This window comes from Triturus cristatus, chromosome 1_2, assembly GCF_964204655.1.
Source record: "Triturus cristatus chromosome 1_2, aTriCri1.1, whole genome shotgun sequence".
Taxonomy (NCBI): domain Eukaryota; kingdom Metazoa; phylum Chordata; class Amphibia; order Caudata; family Salamandridae; genus Triturus; species Triturus cristatus.
Genome location: NC_140580.1, coordinates 754185963 through 754200566, shown reverse-complemented (window position 1 = coordinate 754200566; position 14604 = coordinate 754185963).

Here is a 14604-nt window from a genome sequence, read left to right as displayed (position 1 = left end):
TACGCCATCCATGCAACCTCATTTGAAAAAATATAAAGTTTTTCCACTGTGGGTCCGTTGCCTTTGGAATGTTATTTTTTAGTTGCAGGTACTTTAGAGCGGGCTTGGTTGTTTTTTAAATAATGTTTGCCTTATGTTTTTTATGTTGGCCCAACTTACCTCTCTCCCCCACCGTCCTCCACAGACTTGCCTAGAGGGACCAAACAAGTGTGCATTTGCACTGCAAAGATATGTAACTTCACCTCAAAAGGTTTCATGTTTTCCTTTATTTGTAACTGACCATGCTGGCACTGTGTGTGCTCAACTCCATTTGAGGGCTGCGTTTTTCCATTGTGGTTTTGTTTGAACAAGATTTCCTTTTTTCCCTTGATTTGCTCGTGCTTCAGAGTTTAGTGCATTTTTTAATCACTGCTTTCATAAATTTTCTACACTTCTGTTTAACAATTGCAATGCCTTTGTTTCCCTTTGGAAAGCATCAAATACCGCAACTATATTTTCAGGCCAGGCCAATGACTGCACCACACAGCCATAAAGACAAGTCAGAAGGGCCTAAAGGAACCAACAAGTGTTCCATCTCACTAGAAAGGACTTTTGCCTTCCTGTACGCATTTACTATCCATGTATGCAACTTTGCTTTAAAAGGTTTGAAGCTCGCTTTCTTTGCAACTGTCCATACTGTTTTAACACTGGTTGCTCAACTCCATTTGGGGAGTGCGATTTCCATTGTGGTTTTGGGCCACGTGTATCAAGAGTTTTTGTCTTCGCAACCAGGCCATGCGAATGCAAAAAATGCTCTTGACATGTATCAAAACCTATTTTGCAATTCGGTAACCTGTTACTGAATTGCAAAATGGGTTTGCTATTCGGTATTTGGAGGGCCGTGTTTAGGGCGTCCCTTCCAAATACCAAATTCTATTGGTATATATGAAGATGTTGTGATGTGTGGTTGCAAAACATTTGCATTTTACTGTGAAAAAGTGCCCTCTTTCTTGCATGGTATGCCCCCTCTGTTTGCTGAATTGCTGATGTGCTTTGACTGAGTGTGCCCTGGGCTCTTGCCAATCAGGTGCCCAGGGCCTGTGTTCCTTCCCTAAAACTGCATTGAAGCCTAAACCCATTTGGCATCTCTGGCCACAGGTCAGCCCCTGGTAAATGGTACCACAGGTACCCAGGGCACTGTGACCAGAGAAGGCCCCTAAGAGCTGCAGCACTTATTGTGCCACCCTTAGAGGCCAAGTCCCCTGACACTCACACACTGCTTTCTGCAGGCTGCGTGTCTTGGTGCAGAACAAAGCGAAGAGTCGACATGGCACACATCCCTGTGTGCCATGCCCACAAACCACTGCCCTGGCATATATCAGTCACCCCTCTAGCTGGGTGCCCTATGCCAGTGGTGAGGGTACAGGTGCATGAGCCCTGTGCCCCTACAGCACCCAGGTCCATTCCTGGGCACTATAAGTGAAGTGCTGCCATTAAGAGTATATGGTGCTGGGAGTTTGTCATTACGAACTCCACAGCATCATAATGGCTACACTGAAGACTGGGAAGTTTGGTATCAAACTTTTCAGCACATTAATGTCAAATGCACCACAGAGGGCATCTTAGAGATGCCCCCTGAAACTCAACCAAACTCCAGTGACCTGACTGAGTGGCTGCCTAGGCTGCCACCACCAGACATGTTTCTGGACCCCTGGGTCGAGAGCTTGCTGCTCTCGGGGCCTGAAACAATGCACATCCTGGGACGAGGTGCCAAGCCTCCTCCCCCAGGAAGGGCAGGGTTCACGAAGGAGAAGCTTCAAAGGCCTGACGCCTTTGTGAGCCTCTCCAGACCATTTGCTGCTTTCAGCAACTGGTCCCCACTGGTTCTACCCGCCACTTTGGGCGGGAGAACCCGCGGGAAAAACAAGTGAGGAAGAGAGGTGTGCCCACCTCTGCCAACTCCACCCCTAAGGTGGGGAAGACGAGGTGAAGCACAACCTCGAGTCCCCGCAATCTTGAGGATGGGGGGGACCCAGCCAACCAGGGACAGGCTCCTGCCCCCTCCCACTGGAGAGTGGCAGAATAGGGGGTGTACCCACCCCAGGGAAGGGACCCATTGGTCCCTGCCCTTTACCTACCTGTAACACCCCAAAGTTTAGTATTTAGGGGCACCCTGAACCTTCCTTCCTCAGATCCAGCAACCACAAGAAAAAGAAGAGAAGAAGGACTAGAAGCTGTGCAGAGCTAACAAGAGGACGACACCCACTGATTTGGCCCCAGCCCTACAGGCCTGTCTCCCCTCGAACCTGCTCCTGCAAAACCCAGGCGTGTCCAGCGGACAGCAACCTCAAAAACCCCAGAGGACCTGCCTGCCTTCACTTTCCAAGCTGTTTCCCCCGTGAACACCGGACGTGTTTGAACTGCAGCTTCTGGTGCCAGCCAGGAACCGCAAATCCAGCCCACTCTGCACCCGCCAAACCCGGCCCGGGCTCGAGTGGAAAAATACCACAAGGAGGCCCCCCCGGCGATCCTGACCTAAGATACGGCGACCCCTGACCTGCCTCAAGCCTCCAGTGAATCTAGGATCCAGCACTGTGTTAGAAAAAGTAATCCGAAAAGTAATTAACTGCATTTTTACTGAAAAAGCCTATTGATTCCTATTTCCTGAGTCTACTATGTTTGTGCATTGCATTGCAACCCCTGTAAACTCGAATTGGTACAAAGTCCTACTATCTTTTGAAAGTATTCAACAACAGCATCTTGTAGATGAAAAGTATTTATATGCTTACCTGTACCAGGCTTGCTTGGTTCTAGGAATAAAACAACAGTATATTTTTATATACAAAGCAATTGGCCTAGAGTTTAGTCCTTGAGTGTGTGAATTCATTTGCTGACTGAGTGTGTACATCAAATGCTTAACACTGTCCTCTGATACTGCCTTACTGCTCGACCAAGCTACCACTTTAGAGAGTAAGGTCCTATCTAAGTTAACCTCTGTCAAACCTATGGAGACCCTTGGACTCTATACAGACTGTACCTCACTTTGGTGCAGTATATATAGAACCAGTTTCTTACATTTACCACCTACTTCAAGTAGGTGGTAGCCCATTCGCAAATGGAAAGGGGTCGCTAAGGGACCCCTTCCCCTTTGGTAATGGCAGCATAAATGATTTTTCAGAGCAGTCAGTGGTGCATCAGAAAAAGGAAAAGAAAAAGAAAACTTTGAATTTTTCTACTTTAAATGCAACCCATTTTCCTTTAAGGAAAACAGAGGGCATTTAAAAACAAATGTTGGCTTTATTGAAAAGCAATCACGGACATGGTGGTCTGATGACCCTAGCAGGCCGCCCTCCCCATAATTTTAGCGATTCCTACTGGGTCGCAAATTGCGACCTACCTCATTAATATTCATGAGGTAGGTAATTTGCAACCTCCTAGGAATCCCAGCAAGTGTGCAACACACTTTCATACATGCAGTTTTGCGATTTCCTAATTACGAATCGCAAGGATTCACAATTAGGAAATCACAAAATGGTTACTTAATACATCTGTCCCCTAGTTTCCACAAGTTTTCAATTTTTTGCCATTTCCAAGTGCTTCAGAGTTAAGGGCATTTTTTAATCGCTGCTTCCATACATGTTCTTAACTTTTCGTTCAACAATTGCAATGCCTTTTTTTCCTTTTGGGACACATCAAATAACACCAAATATATTTACAGGTGAGTTATTTGACTGCTCCACAACCCCAAAGATCTTATGGATTTCAAGGGAGCAATGAACCACAACACCAAAAGCAGGATGGAGACGTTTATGCAGCCTGTGAAGGCTGTGAAGCACTGATCCCATCTACCTACCCAGATAACAGCAGCAGATCGGGCCAGAGAGTACAGTGACATGATGCGTGCTGATAGCGGAGTGCTGTTTTGCGGTGTGTGCAATGTGGAGGTTGACTGCATTCAGTAACACAGAGTTGATATGCATGTGCAGTCCAAAATACACGTGAAGCGCTGAACAGATGCTCTAGACCATCACTCTTCACTGAAACATGCCCGTCAGATGACTGTGAACTCACTTTTCACAAAGAGTACAACTGCCAGTGCCTCAAATGAGGAAATAATAAGTGAGTGGTTCAATGTCTGCACAGTGCTGAACATTCCACTGAGCAAAACTGACCACTCGCAAGTTTCTCCACAAGCGAGAACGGAATGGTGGAGCTATACCTGCAAGTCATCAGCTTCAAAAACGTCATCTCCCACAGGAGCAACAATGATCTGAAAGAACTGTTGCAACTCAGAAGATCAGTGCTATATTTGATAAATCATCTGATGTCAAAGGGCGATGAGTGTTGAATGTTTTATTTGCAGTGGTCTCTTCACATGGTGGCTGTCAAATTCACATATCACCTGCTTGGCACACATCATGAACCTTGTTGGAGAGTCGTTTAGGAAGCCTTTTGTGGAGGTAAGTGCTTTCCTTCTGTACCTCTCGCAAATCTTTTATATGGCCTGTAGCAGAAAGCAAAAGTATCTGCAACACCTTGCTGAGAACCACGGACCACGGATGGAACCTGACCCTTGCAGTACCTGCTGGAATCCTTCTTTGCTGCTGTCCAGTACAACTGCAAGCACGTTAAAGCCTATACTGGGTGTGTTGAGTCTGAGATGCAACTCAGCAGCTATCCACCAGATTTCCTTGAAAATCTGCAAAGGATTCCGAACAGTGACAAAAAAACTGTATTAAAGTTCAATTGGACATTGTGGCAGAATAATGACAAAACATTTTAAATCTGATGGACTAATTCCAGAGTTAGACACCAGTAAAAATTAAGGTGTGTTATTATCTAGAGGACCTCCACATGAACCTCTCAAACAATTCAGTCCTTACTCTGAAGTCACTGTAACCATTTATAGAGCCCACTGCAGGGGCTAACTTAACTCTGGCGCAGAAAAAAAAGATAACAGCCCAGCTTGATGAAGCCTTTGAACATTTCCTTGAAAGGTGGGCAAGTACATGGAGGAGGCCCAACCATGCATTGGAATTCTTGAAACAGGTGCATCTTTTCAATCCTGCACGACTCTGCATCCAACCCAAGGACAAGAGTGCTTATTCTGCCATCCCTAGTTTGAGCGAAGTTCCTGATCAGGAGCTTTGCCTCTACTTTGCATATGTAGGCCCAGAAGCAGTTCAGGCATCAGTTTCAGGGGTGATCAACACTGCCCTCTTTTGGTGTGGGATGGCTGACCACATTCCAGTTCTTTAACAGCTTGCAGCTGTGTAAAAGGACTGTGCGACCAGTTCTGTAGATACTGAAACAGCATTTACAAAATTATTTTGTTGGCCAGATGACGGTCCCTCTCAGAACAATCCATCCGGGCATTATTGTTTTTGCATTATAATCAGCAGCTCGATAACAGGCTAGATTTGGACTGCTCAAAAGGATTGCACATACATGGCCAAGATTAAAACTAAAGGAGACAAGCATACAGGGCCCATAGGTATTAACAGGTTTATGTCATATATGTAGCCCTTGACCCAAAACAAATTGTCTAAATTGTAAATAAACAAAATATACATAGGCCTTCCCACTGGAAAGAATTAGTGATGTGAACATAAATTCTACATAGTACAGACAGTAGATCAACTGGGCAGCAAAAATGTTGTACACAGTGCTTTGGTGTAAAATTTCATGTCATAAAATACCTCATAAAAATAAGATTTCTGTTTTTGGTGTTGAAACAATTGCTAAATAAAGTGCTACAAAATGCTCTGAAATTCACGTATTTGTGCTGCTAAATTTCCATATTTGTGCCAAAAGAATTGCTAATCCATGCCTCAATATCCTGGGGTTTTTGTTGTACTTTACCCATTTTCCAAGAGGGTAACCTAGCTTCCAAACCTGTCAAGAAAATTAGGATTTTGTGAGAATAATGGAGCCAATATTATATACAAGAATGATATCTTCCCTCAGATCTGTTCTGCGACTCTTTGAGAGGAAGATCCTGACACCTGTACATTAGATATGTTTTTGCTGAGAAAAACAAGTTACTGTCATGTAATCATTCTGCATTGACTTGTGTTGAGATAAATTGTATGCACATACTAGGATAATTATACATGAATGTTTGCTCCAACTGCCTGTTTTCTGAAGAGAACTCTGATCAGTTCAAATGACAAGTGCCTTCAACCTTTTGCTTTGCTGCCTGCTATTTTGCATTCAACCCTACTTGGACTTTAGGCTTCCAGACGTGTTGTTTTTGTGTTTGATTTTTGACTGAGGAAAAGGCACTGAAATCTGGGACTGTTTTTGAAAATCATGGATGAATAAAGAGCACATCCCACTGTTTCACTGTCTGGCCCTCAAACTCTATGGTGTTGGGAATGTGGCAGGAGCAGTGGTCTGTCCCTTCTTTCAAAGGCAAATGAGCTTCCCTCTTGGTCTTCTGTGACATGGATGAGGCAAATTAAAGTTGTTGCTGTCTCTCTGTGATAGCAGCAATTGTCAGGATGGGCTTTCTCTGCATGACCTCCAGGGTAATGAGAGTGCAACTACTACGAGCCAATGGAAGATCAGGTGAACATGTTCTACTAAAAGTAACTCACATGGGCTATCCCCTAAAATAGATGTGTTTTTCTCTATAATAGGTGACGGGAGAAAAGAGAGCGCTTCATCAGCATCTGCACCTGCTAAAAATTACTTCCACAGTGCAGAACAGCCATTGATAAATGATTCTGCCACCTTATTTGTCTCCGGCATGCCTGTCATGGTCCACAGCCAATCACTAACAACACAGAGCAGTGTGGTCCAGTAGGGACCTGACTCGCTTCAAGGAGTCCTACTGATTTTTAACACAGGCAGATCTCATGCAATTTAAATTCTCCTCCAGGTATTGATAAGATATAAAAACCAACAGGACCCACAAGCATCATAGAAGTCATAGAAAGCAAGTGAAAGATCCTTTTGTACGTCTAGACAGGTGCTACTTCTTTAGTGCTAGTTTAACACACAAATACAGCAATAAACAACAGAGAGGTTGCAAAGGGTCTTTCACAACAGAGCAACACGTATTGCTGCGTTCTGTTAGAGATAGAAACTCTTCCTTTGTTCAAATCTACTCACTATGCAGAAGATTGTGGATTATTTTGCAAAAGCAGCAAATCCATAATTATGCGGATAACAACACAGCTGCAAATTCACATACATCCTGTGGCCCTGTCAAAAACAAGCAGTTACATATCTGTAGTAGTCACTAATGTTATGTTAAATAAAGGACGTCTGTGTCCAGAATGGACTAAAAGGACAGAATTTACATCAAGTACAAGTCCAACAGGAGTTCTGACTCTCCTTTCCCTTTAGAACAAGTAAATGACCTTCCTTTGCTTCATGATGCTTGGATCTCTCCTGCATGCAGCCATCCATGCAGGTCTGTCCTCTTCTGACTGTTACACCTTGTCCTGGAGCATGAGGCTTTTAGCTGTCTTCCTATCCCTCTTGCCTGTAATTCTTCCTTGAATGCTGCTGTTGGAACTTTTGTGGCCTGTCTTGCCTGTTATCCTTGAGTTGGCGGAAATGTTGGTGTTGTAGAGAGCTCCATATAAAGGAACTGCTCTCCACCTAAAACATGGGTACTACCTAGGGTTGCCTCCAGCTGAGAAGCCGTGATATTTCATCATGTTTATTAATGATTGATCCATTTTCCTAACTGTTTCGATACAATTAGTGGGATCCCTGTTTTCTGTTGGTAGAGCATTAGGAATTATTTCAAAATCCAGGTATGTGCTTTCTAAAAGAACATGTGGAGAGACAGGATGTCCATGTGTGTTTATGTTTTTAGGTACCTTTTTGTGTCATCCATGACATCTTCATATTGATGTAGGGAGACAACTTTTCTATCAAGGATCAAACTCACTGGTTCCATATACAGGTTAAACAGAGAGACGGCTATATTGGCACTTTGAGAAGGCCCCACAGTTCATTGATGTTCTCCCTAAGATGTACTTCCCACCGGTTTTCTCCACTAGAAATTAGTTGGTGAGTAAGAATAGCTGAAAACTGCACCATTTTGAGAACACATTCAGTTAGATCTCTCTAGCTCCAGAGCAGGGTTGGACTTAGACATAAAATAGGCCCAGGCACTTAAATAAAAGTGGCCCCAAGAAGTGAATTAGAAATGACGCATGTTTGCAAATTTATGCAGTTTTGAACTTATAAGTTGACATGCTGTATGAGTCTTTTGAAAGCTATGGAAGACTGTCAGGATTTGACATTGCTGCAGGTAATTTACATTTTAATAGCAAGGAAATCAACTGTAAAAATAGGCCCAGCAGACAATAAAACAGGCCCACAAACAGCCAAAAACCAGCCCACACACTGACCTGTCAAACCATTCAATAGGGCACTGTCTGATTGCGGTTTTATGACATTACCACGCATACATTTACAATGCATGCCTTCACCACACATCCATTACAACCCAAATGTTTAATACACATATGTCTTTACCATGCATGCCTTTACAACACAAGGTAAGTATACATAAGGTAAGCTAAATTTCCCATGGGACACTCTCTATTAAAACAAGTGCATTACAAAACATTGTGTTAGTCAAGGAAAATAAAAATAAATGAAGTGTGTATATGTGTATAAAAAGGACAAACTGGTAAACAAAGTATGCAGAATCCTTATCTGAGATGCGGAAAACACCAGATGAATGCTTCCATGAAGAAAAGGGTAGGGAGCCCAATGAGGTAACCAGTCAATTCAGTAATTCGGTGACCAAATCAAAAGATTCATAGAAAGATACATGGAAAATATCTGGAAAATATCAAGGACTGGAAACTATTGCAGAGCATGATATCAGCAACCGAAAGGAAAGGTTCATTCTTCATGGTATATGGCCATTTCTTCATCAATATTATGACCCCTGGGTAGCGAATCCCAAGATCTATGATGTACCTGGCCTCCCTTTTCCTGAGTTGCAGTACCCTGTTGCCCCCTCTGATATTGGTAGTTACTTGTTCAATGGCATAATACCTCAACTTAGAGCTGTCAGAGAAATGATGTGTCTCAAAATTCCTTGCTATACGGTAGTGTTGATCCCTATTGGTGATAGCTCTCATATGTTCAAGAACCCTTTTCTTGGCCATGAATGTTGCGCTGCCTATGAATATGCCTCCTTTTCACGCATGCCGTCACCCCGCATGCAATTACAACACGGTCGCTACTTCGACCGCATTGTAACAGCGCATATCATTACCCAGCAAGTCGGAACAACGACTTGCAGAGTGGGGCGCTGGATGTTGGAATAGTATAATTTACTATCCCAACTCCAGTCTGTGCGGACAGTAGGGAAGGTGTTGGATTTTAAATCCCACACCTTCTCCCCCCTCTGCAAGTCATTGTTTCGACTTGCGGGGTAATGGTATGCGTTGTTACAACCCGATCGTTGTAACAACCGATTTGTAATTGCATGCGGGGTGATGGCTTCATTGTGAGGGCTGATACCGCTGCCAAATATGCCCCCTTTTCAGGCATATGAGATTGCAAGGGCATTCAAGTATATACAATACAAAAGAAGAGCTACATGTGAGGAATTGCTAGATGAAAATAGTTGTACTGGTACTGAGATTTAGGTACTCCTTTTTCATGTGGCTGTTTCAACAGGCCTTACAATGTCCGCATGGAAAAAAGCTGAGTCCTTTGGTCTGCTCTATAGTCGCAATATCACTGTGTACCAGTATATCTCTAAAGCTGTACCCTATTCGTATGTGAGTCTGGGTTTCTGTGGGATGGAATTGCCAATTAGAGGATCATTGGTCAACATATCCCAATTCTTGGCCAAGATTCTTTTAATATCCTTAGAATTACTATTGTAGGTGAGTATGATCCTGGTGAGGTCATCCTTCTCTTTGGTGGTACTGTTCTCCTTTCTGTTTTGTAAGTTGGTAGTCCTACTGACTCCCTTGACTTTCTCCACTGCCTTTCTGAGGACCCAACTGGGATATCCCCTTTCGATAAACCTGGCTAACATAACTGATTGTTCAGACAGGAAGGTCTCATTGGTGCTGCAATTCCGTCTCGCCCTAGGGAGTTTCCCATAAGGGATACTCCATTTGAGATTATCAGGGTGGCTACTCATGGCATGAAGTAAGCTGTTACCAGCCGTGGCTTTCCTAAACAGGCTGGTATGCACATCATTGTTGATAACTTCATCCTTGACATCTAGGAACTCTACAGAGCTTCTGCTCATATTGCTAGTGAGTGTGAGATTGCGATTGTTACAGTTCAGTCTGAGGATGAAGTCAGTGGCTTCTCTTTCGGTGCCTTTCAAGATTACAAACAGGTCATCTATGAACCTGAGCCACAGAACCACCCATTTGAAATCTTCATTGAAATTAGTGTCTTTTCTGATCTCTTCCTCCCATGCCCCCAGGAACAGGTTCGCAAGACTTCAAGTGCAACAAGTACCCATTGCAGTCCCCAGGACCAGCGTTGTGCTAGAGCCACCGCATCTGAATTATCATCCTCTGGAAGTTATGGATTATATATTTGAACTGTGGCTGAGGTGAGGGACATTGTTCTTGTGACTAATACATGGAAAGAACTTGGTAATTAGCCGATTCACACAGTGAATGAGTGTAAAACAATGGCTCCTAACGGTAACAGAGAACGGCTCATACAGAGCAAGATTTTTGAAGGGGACTCAAGTATTGGGTCAGTATATGGTGAAATGAATGATGTTACACTGGCTTGCTTTCAATTGCCTATCATAGGTTGAACATTGACTATAATATAAAGTGGATATACATGTATAAAGCAGCCAGTACAGGGATATGCTGAATATATGTATTATACACTTAAGATGGCGGCCAAAAAATGGCATTATGCCAGGATGGCGTAGTCCTCTCATTGCCCCCTGCTGTCCTCCAATAGGAGCATCATTGGATGGATTTAAAAGCATGATATCCAACCATGTTTGTCATGTGTTGTGGCAATTGATAAAGGCACATGAGCCAAAATGTGTCTTGGTGTCACTGCATAAATGATGGATTATGAATAAAGAACGTGCCAGCAGGTTCATGGAGTAAAAACCTCCATGAGACCAATGGCGGTCAGGAAACTCATAATATGCATGGTGGTGCCACAGCGGCACCACCATTCAGCCAAAGATGTAATACGGCGGTCAGACCGCCAGTGTGGCAGTGGCCGAACAGCCACCTCGGGCTCCACCATGAGTTTGGAGGCCAACAGACCGAATAACAAATAATCACACCCTATGTAAGGATGGTTTATTAATTTCTCATGAAATGTGGTTAAGCACATAGTTTGAGTAAATTCATTAGTTCTACAGTAAATGCCAGTAGTTGTAGTAATATTTTAATATTGTTAGACCATATAAGAATCATGTGGTAAATGCACATTCATTTCATGTATCTGTCATGAAGTTGTGACGTATGTGTGATGTGTAAAGGATGGGTAGAGTTGCTTTGCACCAGGTGATAACAGATTTTATTTACACTATATTTGTTGGTGATACCATACTGATTTTAGGAATTGCGGTGTGTTCCAATGTGATTTAACCCTGTGAAAAATGCTGACCTTCTGCTGGTATTTCATGAATTATGTTTGAGAGAAAACTGTTTTCTCATAGAGGTTATGGGTTCTGCTCCAGAAGCTAAAATGAGAGCATATTTTCTGTAAATTCCTACTATCTTTCTCAGCCATGTGAGAATAAAGTCTGACATTCTCAGTAAAATAAGTTCTTCCATAAGGAGCAACCTGTCAGATGATTCACCTGGACCCTATAGCAGCCCCCTGTTGCCAGATTTTGAGACCTAACCCAAGCCCAAAGCTTTCCAAGTTCAAGCCCAAATTCAGCCCAACGCAAACCAGTACTAGCGTAAAAGCCAGGCTAAATGTTGCAACCCTCAATTGATACAAAAACAACCTTTGGGAAACATTTTAAGCATAAAGCTAATTTCTGTTCAATATGCTTATAGTGGGAGGAAGTTAAATGGGCATCTATACACTCTGCAATCTAGTCCAAATGTTATTAATCAGTACTGATTTTTAAGATCAGTCCCAACTTTGACCTTCTAACTAGCACTTCGGTCACCACAAATTCAAACCTGAACCTGACATTGATGAACAAACTTTAGAAGACAGACTATATCCTATTTTAATGAAGTCCTAGTGCAGAAATGTTGAAACTCTTTAAGTAATGTGGCTCCTAAAACCGTACATGTAATAGATTTTGCAGGATCAACAACACACAATGATACACATATAAAGAAACCACCCTGGGTTAAAGCAATTCCAGCATAACTTATTTTGCAAGCTGCAAGTAGAGGCCCTCTCCCACTAATTCAAATGTACCAAGTCAGAAAGGAGAAGGTTACTTAATCTGAGGAGTCCCTTGCCCTGCAATCGAAAGTCCTTCAGCATTACCACCCACTGTGACACTACCAGTTATAAAAGACCTACGTCTTTGTCGTAGTGTTTCAGCAAAGATTTGCCTAAAGCTCTTAGTTTTGGCTAGAAGCAGATGGGTGGGCCTGAGGACTAGATGAAACCAAGGCTATTGGAGCAGAAAGGATATTTCCCTAAACCTTTAGTGATACCCTTTCCCAAAATCTCAATACCAAGCTCCCTCAAATCTGATGGCACCATCATCACTTTGCTTGTCCCTTCAAATTCTATTGCCCTTCATAATTTAGCACCATCTTAATATCACCGCTGCACTGTGTAATCTCATTAGGTTGTGCAGCACCTTTAAACGTATCAGCCACCTGCAAATTCAAGTGGAGCCGGTCCTAAAATGAACTTTGGAATGGGTCCCTACGCAGTCTTATATTCAGGCCCTCAAATTTGAAGCTAAAAGCCTTAATCAATTTACCAATCATTACCCTAAAGTAATCCATGTCAGCCAAGCAGTCCCTGTTTACATTTCACCTTCATTTTCCTTCCCTAAGAGTATTTGTTTTTTTTCCAAATGTGTTTCTATAGTTTAATTTTCTGGCCCCATTTGACTCTTGTATGTTGTATTGTGAACTGAGTGACCTCTGGTTATCTGGGTAAGTTCAGGGTTTGGGTGGTTATTTATGATGGGGCACGATTAAGGTTTCTGATGATGAAACTAGTGAGTTCATCATAGTGCTTGCCAGTGGGTCTTTAATATTGAACTGTTTAGGTAGAGGTCAGGGACATGGACTCGGACAATTGACTACAGGGAGGAGGGGGCATTGGCAGCAAATTGACCATGCTGGGCAGGCAGGAGGGGCAGTGGCAGCACAACCGACCATGGAGGACAGGGGAAAGGGAAGCAGGGGCTACAAACCAACCATGCAGGACAAGTAGGAGAGGCTGTGGCAGTACAACAGACCACTGAGGGCAGAAGGCAGAGGCAGTGGCAGTACACCCATGCATGCCAACAGACCTGATGCAGGTAGGAGACTCCCGATTTTCTAAAGCCCAAAAGGGCCTAATTTTAGCTGCCTCCCATCTAAAATCTACTCTTTTTCAATGTAAGTCAATGGGAAAATCAATTCCCAAGGTTTTCTTTCTAAAACTCTCCTTCTACCAAGTTCAAACTGTTGACATGTATGATACATTGGACCACAGAGGGCAGGAGGAATACAATAGGGACAGGGATTTGGACAATAGAGGGCAGGAGGGAGGTGGGCAGGGGCACCAAATTGACCTTACAGGGCAGGTGCCTGGGATTGCAGCAGCACAATACACCGCGTAGGGCAAGCAGGATGGCAGTGCAGCACAATGTACCATGTACATCAACATGGAGGGGACAGGGCATGCACATGGATAACAGAGAGCACCATGAAAGGGTTAGAACAGGTTGCAGTTAACTTTGAGGAGAGATTTTGTAATGAAGTGTGTGTTTGATGCCATCACAATAACAAATATTTCAAACATTGCCAGAAGAGATGCTGCATCCATCATCACCCCCTCATAGAACGAGCTGCTTAATGTTACCTGCTTAATATGCCACGGCTGTCTGTACAGTAAATGTACACTTTTTGTTTAAAATAGAGCGCTTCATCTTTCAGTGTTTTTAGTTTTCTTTGGTAACTTTTTAAGTGTGTGCAGTCTTTAAAATCTCTCCATAGCCCCTCTCTCACGCGTATTTCATTTGTTTTATAGCGCCTCTCTTACGATCGTAGGGTGTTGGAGCACTTCACATCACACACACATACAAAGACAATGACTCATACCTGTGCAAATCAAGACAAATAGTGTAGGTGCAGAATTCTATGTTAACTAATGACAGCCATGGGACAGAGGTGCAATACGGGACTGTCCAAATTTGACCAGAGACATCATGTAGAATGCTGGCTTCTCCGTGTGTACATGTATAATGTATTCTGCCCCTCACCAAAAACCTCCTCCCATCTGGCTCCTCATAACTTGGCATCATGTGATAATAGCCACCATCGACATGCGCCAGGAGGATACACAAAGGGGCATATGTACAAGCCCCTATTGTCACCACAGCGTCACTTTTACTGACATTGTGCTAGCGATAGGGGCTGTGCCTTAGGTACAAAGCAGCATTAAGCCACTTAAACTGGCTTAACGCTGCCTTGTACATAAGGCCCCCTTTCATGCTATGCT